Raw genomic sequence first — 13505 nt, 5'->3', positions numbered from 1 at the left:
CTCAAATCCTCCAACCCTGGCAACATCCTTGTAAATCTTTTCTGAACCCTTTCAAGTTTCACAACATCTTTCCGACAGGAAAGAGACCAGAATTGCAAGCATTATTCCACTAGTGGTCTAACCAATGTCCTGTACAGCTGCAACATGACCTCCCAACTACTGTACTCAATACTCTGACCGATAAAGGAAAACATACCAAACGCCTTCTTCACTATCCTATCCATCAGTGACTCCACTTTCAAGGATCTATGAACCTGCACTCTAAGGTCTCTTTGTTCAGCCACATTCCCTAGTACCTTACCATTAAGCTTATAAATCCTATTAAAATTTGCTTTCCCAAAATGCAGCACCTCACATTTATCTGAATTGAACTCCATCTGCCACTTCTCACCCCATTGGCCCATCTGATCAAGATCCTGTTGTAATCTGAAGTAACCCTCTTCGCTGTCCACTACATCTCCAATTTTGGTGTCATTTGCAAACTTACTAACTATACCTCTTATGCTCACATCCAAATCATTTATATAAATGACAAAAAGTAGAGTTACTGAAGTCCAGATAGATCACATCTATTGCTCTGCCCTCATCAATCCTCTTTGTTACTTCTTCAAAAAACTCAATCAAGTTTGTGAGATATGATTTCCCTCGCATCAAGCCATGTTGACTATCCCTAATCAGTCCTTGCCTTTCCAAATACATGTACATCCTGTCCCTCAGGATTCCCTCCAACAACTTGCCACCACCAACGTCAGGCTCAGTGGTCTATAGTTCCCTAGCTTGTCCTTACCACCCTCATTGAACAGTGGCACCACGTTAGCCAACCTCCAGTCTTCCGGCACTTCACCTGTGACTATCGATGATACAAATATCTCAGCAAGAGGCCCAGCAATCACTTCCCTAGCTTCCCAACAGGTTTATTCAGAATCACTAGCTTTCGAAGCACTGCTTCTTCATCAGGTGGTTGCGGAGCAGAATCATAAGACTCAGACTTTATAGCAACAGGATTGCAGTGTCATGGAATGCAATATTAAACAAATCTAGCTTAAGTTTTTCATCTTTCAGAATGACCATGTTATGTAAATCCCAAACTTTTTTCAAGTTACATTCTCAAGATAGCTTTTAACAATAGATGCCACTTCAGCTCAAATAATGCTTTGAAGGTGTGAGGTTAAAGTCTGTCTGTTTCCCAATGTTAGATCAGACTGATTATATTTCTAAAATGGGACTTCCAGAATCTTATATGGATTAATGCAGTTTTTGAGCAAAATAAAATGTAATTCTGCAAGTACAAATTCACCCCACAAACTTACATGTGTGTGTGCAGGGGCGACCAAGTGAGTGTGTGCATGTGGGTTTGTGAATGTGTGTCTGTGTTTTGTCTGATGGGGTGCACGTCTGTGAAAGGGTGCATGTGTGAGTGGAGTGTGGGGGAATATATGTATGAGCATATGAGAGTGAGCTTGTAGATTAGATTACTTACGGTGTGGAAACAGGCCCTTTGACCCAACAAGTCCACACTGACCCGCCGAAGTGCACCCACCCAGACCTATTCCCCTACATTTATCCCTGCAACTAACACTACGGGCAATTTAGCATGGCCAATTCACCTAACCTGCACATTTTTTTTGGACTGTGGGAGGAAACCGGAGCACCTGGAGGAAACCCACGCAGACTCGGGGAGAATGTGCAAGCTCCACACAGTCAGTTACCTGAGGCGGGAATTGAACCCGGGTCTCTGGCGCTGTGAGGCAGCAGTGCTACCCACTGTGCCTCTGTGCCGCCCACATTGTATATGAGAGAGGGTCTGCATAAATGTGTGGGTCTGTACGGGGGTGTGCGTGTGTATGTGTGTGTGTAGTGCAGTGGGGTTACATGTAGTGTGACACGAACCCAAGGTCCCGGTTGATGCCATCCCCCATGGGTACTGAACTTGGCTATTAACCTCTGTTTGACCACTTTGCGTTGTTGCCTGTCCCAAAGTCCACCTTGGAGGATGGTCACCCTAAAATCCGAAGTCAAATGTCCCATACCACTGAAGTGATCTCTGACTAGGAGGGAACACCTTCTGTATGTTGATTATTGAGCAGTGTCCATTCATCCGTTGCTGTAGCCTCTGCTCAGTCTTGACAATGTAGTGTGCCCCAGGGCATCATTGCCTGCAGGGTATGAGATACTCGAACACACACTCCTCCAGACCCACACATTCACACAGGCTCTTTCGCATATGGTCACACAATGCTCCCCCCCCACACACACAAACTCTCTCACAGACGTAAAACCCATTACACTCATGCACAGACACACATTCTGTCACAGACACTCCCCCCCACCCCCACATACACACACAAAAACCCACATGCACACATTCACTCGGTTCCCGCCTGCACACACACATATAAGTTTGTGGGTGAATTTATACTTGCGGAATTACATTTTATTTTGCTCGAAAACTGCATAAATCCTTGCAAGATTCTATAACTCTCACTTTAGAAGTAGAATCAGTCTGCCCCAATATAGGGATACAGACTCTGACTTCACACCTTCAATGCAGTATCTGAGCTGAGATGACACTTTTTGTTAAATCTATCTTGAGAATATAACTTTAAAAAAGGACTGGGATTTACATATGAAGGAGCTGAAATGAACATGGTCGTTCTGAAAGATGAAAGACTTAAGCTAAATTTGTTTAATATTACATTCCATGACACTGCAATCCTGTTGTTTTCAAGTCTGTGTCTTATGATTCTGCTTCACAACCTGATGAAGAAGCAGTGCTTCGAAAGATAGTGATCCTACATAAATCTGTTGATTATAACCTGGTGTTGTGTGATTTTTAATCTTGGTGTCATACCTGATCTGAGATGAGGTTCCAATCACATGACCCCTCTTCACTCAGACTCTGTTTATTTCCAGTTCTGAATATCTCACCTGCTTCCCTTAACCTCAGCTCGCACTCTGCTGAAACACTCATCCATGGCTGTGTGCCTGTAACCTTAACAATTTCAAGATACTCTTGGTTAGCCCGTAAATTATATTTTGCATAAACCTGAAGCCAATCAAACTCTGCTGTGTGTATTCTGTCTTGCACCAAGTTCAATTTATGGACCAGACTCATGCTTGGCACCCTGTTAATCACACCTTGATTCTCGCATTCTTACCTTTGTTTTCAAATCTAATGTGGCCTTGCTTGGTTATAAGAACTTTTCTTGATATAATATGACTTCACAAGTTTCACAGAATTTAAGTTTATCAAAAGTAGTAAAAAAGGAAGAATACATAATTAAAGCAGTGATTTCCAGTCAATCCACTTTGGAATGCCAGTTGACTCGGCGTAGGTTCTGTTAACTGAAATTTTCCTTATGTCTTTGGTTGTTTTTCTTGTGCAGCAAACCACTAAAAGCTAAGTCGTATTAACCTTTGCTTGTCACTGCTCTGTATATGATCAGAGGCACCATGAACTCTAATTGACTTATTAGTGCATGAACAGCCAGGGTTAATCTTCACTTGCTTGAACAATATGTGCAAATGCCTGAATTAGTTCCGATGAAAGCAGTGGTAACCACAGTGACATCACTTCCTATTATGTCCTTGTTAATTCTTTGATTTGCCACTCACTTTTGAAGATTGTTCTTTTTATGACAGCGTGTTCCTCGTAGCTTAACGCTCCACAGATCTTTACCAAGCAACCTCACACAATGGAATCCAGTTATCTATTTGCATAGAATATGCATTATCATCTCTTAGTGATCAACACCCATCTCAAATGCCCTGACTGAAACAGCTACTAAACAACAAATCTCACTACAGAACCTAATTCCAAAGCAAAATATATGCACATTTTGTAAATATAGGCATGTTAAATTAAGTTACAAAACTAAACCAATTTAAAACAGCTGTGTACTGATAAAAGTCCTTGATCACAAAGTGTTTTTGCATGTATTAGCTTAAATTTACCTCGTCTAAGTCATAAAACAGCAATAAAACTATAAACTAATAACCTTATTTTTTGCCTGGGCCATATGGCTTTCTTTCTTTCAGACCTTGTTTACAATTAACCATGATTAAGCAAGTTATAATTTAATTCTCTGCTTGCTAAACAATTGAAATTATTAATTGATGAAAAGTAACTTAATCCTACACTTAATTTTGCCACCCTCTTCAGTCATGCCAAACCCTAAACTGAAGGTCCTTGATCAATAAGTATTTGTTTCTCTCTTTTTTGATGTAAGATGTTCCGTCGTGCCTAACTTTTTAACTAAGCTTTTGGCTATCTGCCCTAATACATCCTTATTTTGCTCAGTGTCACATTTTGCTTTAGGTTGCTGCTGTGAATCAAATTGAGATAATATATTACATTAAAGTGGTAATATAAATGCAAGTTGTAATAAAATGCAAAGTGCATATTATTAATTAGAAAAGCTCAGCAGTCTGGCAGCATCTGTGGAGATAAATCAGAATTAACATTTTGGGTTGATTGAGCCTTCCTCATTGAGAAAGGGTCACTAGACCTGAAATGTTAACTCTGATTTATCTCCACGGATGCTGCCAGACTGCTGAGTTTTTCCAGCAATTTCTATTTTTGTCTCTGATTTTCAGCATCCACAGTTCTTTCAGTTTTTATTGCATAATGTTAATTCTTGTACCATTCAAAACTCTTTCACTGCATTGCTTCCAGTCTTGGACTAGATGCAAGATTTCTGATTAGAAGCTGAGCACACATTCCAAGTTTTGTCTTTGTACTAACATCCTGCTCCTTACCACAATATAGACATAAGAGTAGTTGTACTTCTGAGAAAGTTCCTCTGGAGAATCTGTACAGAGCATGGGGAGCTGTGGAGAAATAATAAATGATAATTGATGCAATGAAGGTTTTCAAGTTGGCATGTCATGCTGGCTCATCTGTCTGAACTATTATTCTTATCTTACAGGGTCGCTTCTTAGGTATTTTGAATACCTTTCTTGTATACTAAATGATGTAAAACAGATTGGGCATTTTAATACAAATACCCCAAAGCAGGAGAGTATGGATGGCTGGCAAGTTTTTTTTTTAAGTAAATGCATATTCATTTGATTAGCCAGAGCTATTGACCAAGAAAAAAAATGCCCATATGTTTCATATTTGATAACTCAATTCAAATGCTATAAGGAACCACTTATAATGCAAGCTATGAAGTCTGTGTGAAGTGTAAAACTATACTAACAGATCTTGGTCAATTCAACTAAAATTCAAAAGGCCCCTTTACAGATGGATTAGAAATCATTGATATCATTCTCATTATTTTTTGAGTTTGAACTTAACTGACCTACATATGCATATATTGGTGTAGCAGCACACTTAAAATAGACTTGTTAGCAAACAGTAGTTACATTATAAGTGGTTCTTAAATTCTAATACATATAATATTAGTGAAAACATGGACTTTGGTGCCCTAAATTTAAACATAGTAAAAACAATTTTTTCTTTGAACAAAAGCAAATTCAGCTTACTCTCTGTACCGGCTTTAACAACTCTGGATGGAAATTTCCACTGTTTGTTCTAAATACGGTAGCGGGTTACAAAATATGCAGAATGTTCCTGCTCTCACCACTGTTAAAGAGAAAATCCACCACATCCTATGCTCAAGTGATTACCTGGTAAGCTTTCTGTGAGATCACTTCCTAGTACAGTAGTATTGCATCTTGTCTGAGGCTGCTGACCAATCAGAATCCAGTGATCAGTATGCAGTGCAGTGTCACTTTAGAGACTGCTGGAGGCACAGTGATGCCAAAGTCTGTCTGCAGCAAGTATGGTAAGGGGATTCACATGGTACTTATACGGGCATGGGGCTAGGAAGCATGGGTAGTGAGTAAACATCCCTGATGGGAAGGCTGTTCCTTTTTGCCAAGTTAAAACTGAAAGGACTGCGAATTCTGTAAATCAGAAACAACTACAGAAATTGCTGTAAAAGCTGAACAGGTCTGGCAGCACCTGTGGAGAGATGTCAGAGTTAACATTTCGGATCCTCAGAACTGGAAGAGTCACTGGAGCTGAAACATTAACTCTGATTTCTCTTCACAGATGCTGCCAGGCCTGCTGAGCTTTTCAGCAATCTCTGTCTTTGATTCCTTTTTGCCAGTTGTGAAGGTTCACAGTATTCTTGCCTGCTGGGAATAATTGTGTGATGCCATAAATTAAGTCTCTGTGGTGGTGGGAATGAGACTTGTATCTCCCTAATGCGGGCAGTTTCTTTTCCTCACACAGAGCCATACAACATGTATGAATCATCCAACTTGTCCAACTTGATTTTAAAAAAATCCTTAAGATGTTTTATTTACATCCTTCTCAAAGAGGCGTCATTATTGGACTTGAAATGTTAACTCTAATTCTCACTTCGCAGGTGCTGCCAGACCTTCTGAATTTCTCCAGCACTTTCTCCAGCACTCACATTATATTGCTTTCATCACACTCTCCATATATAGTGTCTTTCAAGTCCTCCTTGTACAGATACAGTAAATCTTCCCTCCTTGCATATTTCTTCTGTCTTGCAACAAATATCAACATTCCATTTGTCTTCCTAATCACTTGCTGTACCTGTTTGTAACATATTGTGATTCACGTAGCAGGTCATCCTTATACTTCTCTCCATTTAGAGATAAGCTGTTTACTTCCTGCCTAAATTGAAAAATACATATTTTCCCACTTTATACCAATATTTTGCTCACTCCTTAACCTTTCTATATGCCTTTGCAGACTTTTCATCTCATCTTGACAAGAAACTATCTTAGTGTCATTCATAAATTTTACCGACCATGCATTTGATCCTTCGAACCAAGTCAATGATATAGTTTATGAATAATTGAGTCTCCAGCTCATTTCCCTACAGTACTCCATTAATCTCAGACTCCAATCCAAATCAAGACTAATTATTTGGTGCATTTTGCTTCTTTTTGGCTAACCAGTTCTTTATGTATACCAATATGTCACTACCTGCATTGAGTGCTTACATGTCGTAACTTTTGAAGAATACCTGATCAGGAGTCATTTGCATATCTAACTGTCCAACTTGTATGAGTTCCTTGTTATCTACCTTGCTTAATACTTCCTCAAATAACTATAATAAATATAATTTTCCTTACACAAAGCACGTGTTATTTCTGCCTTATCTGATTATGATTTTTTTAAAAAGTATCCTGTGATAACCTCCTCAAAAATGGATTCTAACAGTTTTCCCCTGATGATTGTTAGGCTAACTGGCCATTAGCTTCCTATTTCTTGTTTTCTCCCTTTTGTTGAATAAAGCTGTTACATTGATTTTTTTCAATCTGCTGGGACCCACCAGAATCTAAGGAATTTTGGAAGATTATAACCAATGACCGTGTGTTATCTCCATTGCCGCTTCATTTCAGATTGTGTCTCTATACCATCATACCCAGAGCACTAGCCGTAAGGTCTTACAGTTTTTCTGAAATTTTATTTCCCCTGGTGGTGTTGATTGTTTTAATTTCCTCTCTTACTTTAGTCTCTTGATTTTGAATTATCATTACGAAGTTTTTTGAATCATTGAAGACAGCTACAAATTTTCAACACCTCTGTCATTTATTTTTTTCCATTGTCAATTTCCCAGATTCCTTTTCTTGATTACCAGCACTCAATTTAGTTACTTTTTTCTTACCTTTTTTTAGAATATTTGCAAAAAAATTATTATCTTTATATTTTCTAGTTATCTATATTACTATCTTTATTTTTTCTAGTTAGCTTGCTGCTCTACTTTGTCTGCTTTTCAATTTGTTTTCAATTCCACCTTAAAATGTGTCCAGTCCTCTGACCTGTTACTAAACTTAAAAGATTTGTATAGTGTTTTTTTCAATGTAATATTCTGAAGTCCCTCATTTAGCCACAGATGATACATCTGTCTCAAGGAGTCATTGTTTTCACCAAAATCAATCTTTGCTTAAAATTATTGAATATCTTCTTAAATATCTGGCTTGTATCTCGACCTCAGTTTACATCAGCCAACACTGCCTTGTTACCCTTATAATTACATTTCAACCAGTCTTTGTCCCATACTTCTCACATTCCTGATATGATTGCTGTCATCTCGAGGCTCCTTTGCTCAAATGTTTTTGATTATTCCTGGCTCATTGCACATTACACTGTATAGAATATCCTGCATTCTGGTTAGTGTTAAAAGGTACTATCTTAAGAAATTGTCTGGAATGCTCTCATAAGAACTCATTTCTCATACTTACCTTGCTGATCAAATTGAACCAATTTCCATGGAGATTAAAGTTACTCCTGATTATTGCATCACCTTTCTGACACACCGTTCATATATTACTGTATATTTGGTGGCTACTGTTAGATAGCTTATATACTACTCCCGCAAGTGACCTCTTAACTTTACTATTTCTTATTCCTACCTAAACTGATTCTATACCTAGCTATTTTGAGCTAAGGTTATTACTCACCATGTTAATATCATCTTTAATGGACTGCTCCATCACCTTTTCCTCACTCCCTACTACTCCATATGGAATTATTAGTGGAGAGCACAGAATAAGAAAGAACATGGGACATTGAAAGACAGGAACATTTTTACAGCAGGGACCATGGATTTTTTTTTTATCAGTGGTTGCAAAATGCAGGTGGCTGCTTTTCTGCTAATGGGTGACCTTTTGCCACTGTTAATGTTTGGAGAAGTATTGAACACTTTTATTCAGCCAGGCACTGGGAATTCTGTTGCTTGAGGGAGAATTGTAGATTGTGAGCTGATATGAGGCGGGAGAAGGAACGATATGAGCCTGTGAATTTGGAATAGTTTCAATGCTGAACATGATCAACAAACTAGTGTTCAGCAAGTGTTTCCCAGACTCCTGAGTACGGATGATGAACAATGTAATCTGGTTATTTTGTTGTTTTATTTCAGCTCAAGGTTGTGGACAGAGATGTCTTTCTAATTCAATGAACGTTACTCAGCTTTAGGTGACAGCAGGATCAGATCTCTGTAATGATATATATTTCATTTTCCAATGGCTATCTGAAAGGTTTATTTTAACACTGTAGGAAATGTGCGAAGCCAGCAGAGCTTTGAGGGAAGAAGAATTGAGCTGATAATATTTAAGATCTGCCAGTATATTCACTGCTATTGCATGGAATATAGGCTCAATAGTTGTGTGACAGGCAAGCTAAGTTACTCTTCCTAATGAAAAATTCTTTTAGTGCCACCTTTCGGGATAACCCGTGGCAGAGTATCCAGAATTATCAAGTCAACCAAGGGTTCAATAAAACATGTACCTTATGTCACAAATTTGTTGCACAAGAGAAATGCATGAAATCAAGAATGTTTCAGTTTTTATCTTGTTAAGGTGGAACGAAAGCACATGCTGCTAACAAACAGATTTTTAATTAATAATAGGTTGAAGGGTTATGGACAGCGGACAGGAAAGTAAAGTTGAAGCTGAAATGAGCTCATCAATGATCATATCAAATGGCAGGGCAGAATTGAGCTGAATTGCTTGCTCCTGTTCCTAGTTCTGAAGGGGCACTAGCATTTGTCAAAGTTTTGTTACACAGGTTTAAATTTAAGCCATCTATGGTTTTACCATAGTGTTTTGTTTTTATTTTATTTTCAGATTCTGCATCATTAAAAAAGAATTAACTCTGCCCCATAACACATTCATTTCTGTAATCTTATTAGCTTTCTGTCAAATTGCATGTGGCTAAGAGAATAACAGAGATTGTTATCTTTTGAGGCTCTGCTTCTTAATTTGGTACCTAGCTCCTTGTAATGACTACGTAGAACATTGCTATCTGTTTTGTCTGCCTTCCCCCTTTTTAACTTCCTCTTTAGTTCGAAGTATAAGTCCCAGTCTCAAACACCAGTCAGGGCAATACAGCTTTCTAAACTCCAGCTCTTTGCTGCAGAGAACAGGGTCAAGCCTCCTTCCCATACTGCCCCTTACTTTAATTAGATTATTTTTGCTCCTGCACAATGAATGTCGAACTCTTCTGTTAAGTTTTGTTCTTTCACGTATTTGGTTTACTCTAATATTAAAATAATTGTCAAAGGCTTGTCATACTTGATGAAAAGTATCTGCCTTTAATATATTGAACTGTAACATCATCTGTAGATCCAGTTGAATACAAAAGTGTGCTTACTTGTTCAGTTTATGATTTAATATATTGTTTTGAAGCTTTTTAAAAAAAACATCAGAACTGTTTAATCCAAAATGTTCCAACCTGTCTTCTGTTTGGCCCATTTCTGAAGTCTTTCTGGCAATATTGCTTCTGGTATTTTCTTATAAATGTGGTTATTTATTATTCTTACTGCAGTGTCTCAATACTGTTTTTTTTGTCTGGTTGCCTTAAAGTCCTTTAATCCAGTTTATGCTGTTTGTCTAAAAGATTTATAACTCTGCTTCCATGTAATACTCACTAGACTGCTTAGCTGTGCTTTTGTGACCAAAATGGATGGTTTGTCTCTCCTTCTCTCCTAAAAATGGAGGTTTATGGTTTTCCACAGGAAAAATGAATGATTTCCAACTTTTGTGTCCTAATAAATTCTGCCCATCCTCCTAAATGGTTTTACTGAATAAATCCTGCTGCTGTGTGTTTAAAGATGAATTCCATTTGCTTAACAGCTTTCCCTAGACAATTGGTGCTAGCTACGGCTTTACTATTAATATGGGTTGCCTTATAATTTTAATAAAGTCTCCCATTCAACTTAGTGGTTTCATTCAGTGAATAGCAGTTTCTGAGATCTTAATAAATTCCTCTCGTCTTTACTGTGGGTTCACTTATGGAACTCCCACTCTTACTGTGGTCTCAATAGTCTCCTTCTTTCATCTGTTAGAAATGGCTTAATTGTCCTTTTTATTGCTTTAATTCTGGCTATCTGACATTCCTTCTGCCTCAACTTAAATTAATTTATGTAACCCTTGATTTCCCTTCCTGTAATCTTGTCTTACGGTCTCCACCTACTATGGTGGTAATGCTTGCTTTGAGCTGTACACACTTCTTAAAAAACTTTTCAGCTTATAAGTGCTCCATTGTTTTCCCAAGATTTCCCTCCCCTCCCAAGGACTTTAACTTTAATCTCAGAGCTCTGATGCCTGTGCACTATCTGCCTGAACTGCTAATCAGACTGCTTTTGTATCAGATGCAATCTGTAAGAATTACGTGTGTCCATCATTTGAACTCCATGAAGTTTCTATCTTTCATTCCTGTGTTTCTCTTACTGGGTCTGAAGTGTATTTGTCCTTGACTATAAATTCTCCCTTGAAGAACCTTGCATTGAATTTGTCTAGTGCTGGTTGCCCGCCCAAGTGCTCTTAAAGCTGTAATTGAAAATTTCTTTTGGGTTTTCAGGAATTTGTTCTGTACAGCTACATTCAACTTAATCATAATTCTGCAAATAGATTGAATCTTGAAACCACCACAACTGGCACCGCGTCACATGAGCTGTAAGTGCCTACCACGGCCAAAATATGGTTGGTAGATTGTTGCCTGGGAATTCTGAATGAATCCTGGCCTTCCATTGCTTAAATGTAGGTCAATACGAATCCGTATGATGGAGGAGTTAAACCTTCTGAAGAGCAGGATTTTACATGCATGGAATTTTGCAGTAGGTGAACAAATTCAACCCTTGCAGCTCCAAAATTGCATTGGACAAATTTAGGGCTTAAATGGTGCTCTGAAATTCATGCTTCAGGGGTTTGAGGCATTGTTTCACTTATTTCGAATTCCTTCCATGCCTCTGCTAATAGAGCTCTATTTTTCTGTTTTTTCAGGACTTTCCTGCAATTGTTACAAAATAAAGCAAACTTGAAAGGCAGCACTTGGTTGAGCACCAGAGTGTTACTCAAGATTGTGTTAAAATTCAGTGTTCTTCAAGCACTGTGTTGGAGAAATGTGCAAGAGCATAGAGGGGATTATGAGGCCCTTGTGTGTTGAACGTTTTGATAGTTGACATATTAATTTTATATTTCAATTTTTTACACTGTCTAGATAACTTATCCTTACTTAGATCACCTTTATAAATCTTAACATGGAGAAATGCAGGTTCATTATTTTTACTTCAGCTGAATTGTGTACTTAACAATGTTTAACTGCAGGTCTAGAAAGCAGGAAAATTAATATGCTATACATGTAGTGCTTAATATTAACTTTTTTTGTAACATCTCTTTCTGTAGTAATGGCAGATTAACAACAGAAGCCAAATAAATTGCTTTCAAACTCCTCCTTTAACACAGTAATCATCCCAAGGCACTTCAAAGAAGGATTATCTAACAAGACCAGACATCAAGCCACATAACAAGATATTAGGACAGATTAAAATTGCCTGCTCAAAGATATTTTTCTGGGGGAGTTTTAAAAGGGAAGAGAGGTGTAGAGATTTAGGGAGTAAATTCAAGAGCTAATGCTTAGGGCCTTGGCAATTGAAGGAATAGCTTCCAATTTACAGCAATTGAATCAGAAATTTGCAAGAGTTAAAGGAAAGCAGAAGGGTTGCAGGACTGCAGGAGGTGACAGAGATCTGAAGGTGTGACACTATGCAGTGATTAGAAAACAAAGATAAAAAATTTAAAATTGAGGCATTGCGGGCTGTGCATCAGTGTAGCTCACAGAGAACAGGAGCAACAGGTGAATGTAATGTGTTGTAACTGAGAATATGTGCAGCAAAGTTCTGGTTGAGGTCAAATTTACAGGTGAAGATGCAAGGTCAACCAGGAAAATGTTGGAGTAATAAAGTCTTGATGTTACAGAGGCAGTGTTTTCCTTATCTGCAGTACATTCAGAATATTCACTATGATCTTGTACTTTAAAATTTTCTGGTTACATTTTTTTGAAAAACGTTAAGCATATCCAAAATCTAAACAGTGAATGATGGGAAAATGTTTCCTTTGCTTTCTAAATTAAATTTATATCTAATTATTCACAGGGTGTAACTGTCATCATAATATCCACTGATGTGATTTCACAATTGTCAGCATTTAGTGAACAATCCTAAGTGTGTTCATAATTACAATAACAGCCAGTTTAAGATTATCAGTCAAGCCTATAATGTGGTGAATTTTTCCTTGCTTGCAAAAACATTTGTCTGCAAACAAAAGGAATATGTTCAGGTTTTTTGAATCACCTGAGAGCTTGGGGAATCTGTTGTCCCTGTTGCTTTCTCCATGGCAATGTCTTGGTCAGAGTCATCATTGTCGATCCATCAAATACTCTTTTCTTCTGTATTAATTGTGATAATTTGAAATTTGGCATTCATGTGTTTATCCTGATGAATGCAAGACAAAAGACACCTTGAAAAGAGGAACATTTTGTCTTCAATTTTGAAAATGTTTTTTGTGTTCCTTATGGGGTATTATAGTTTGTAATGTGTCAAAATATTGAGTGTACAAGGACAGACATACCCAGAGTCTTTGTTGCAATTTGACAGCCATTGATGAATTTTTAATTGTTGCATTCATTTTCACATAATTGAACCTTGTCTCCAACTGCGTCTTGGCATTGTGATTTAGGA

General features: G+C 37.9%; 1 protein-coding gene and 1 long non-coding RNA gene across 5 annotated transcripts in view; one reads left to right on the top strand and one right to left on the bottom strand.

The window, feature by feature from the left end:
- il1rapl1b (interleukin 1 receptor accessory protein-like 1b) overlaps positions 1-13505 on the top strand; it is a 1390568-nt gene that overhangs the window by 413888 nt on the left and 963175 nt on the right. The gene's annotated exons all lie outside the window — the stretch shown is intronic.
- LOC122555083 lies at positions 3591-5597 on the bottom strand. The gene is made up of 3 exons (XR_006313154.1): positions 5488-5597; positions 4759-4830; positions 3591-3710 (listed from the first exon to the last, which is right to left on the bottom strand). It is a non-coding gene; the product is annotated as an uncharacterized LOC122555083 (long non-coding RNA).

Source organism: Chiloscyllium plagiosum, chromosome 12 (genome assembly GCF_004010195.1).
Source record: "Chiloscyllium plagiosum isolate BGI_BamShark_2017 chromosome 12, ASM401019v2, whole genome shotgun sequence".
Taxonomy (NCBI): domain Eukaryota; kingdom Metazoa; phylum Chordata; class Chondrichthyes; order Orectolobiformes; family Hemiscylliidae; genus Chiloscyllium; species Chiloscyllium plagiosum.
The sequence above is the reverse complement of the archived record's forward strand: the minus strand, read 5'-3'. Positions and strand labels throughout refer to the sequence as shown.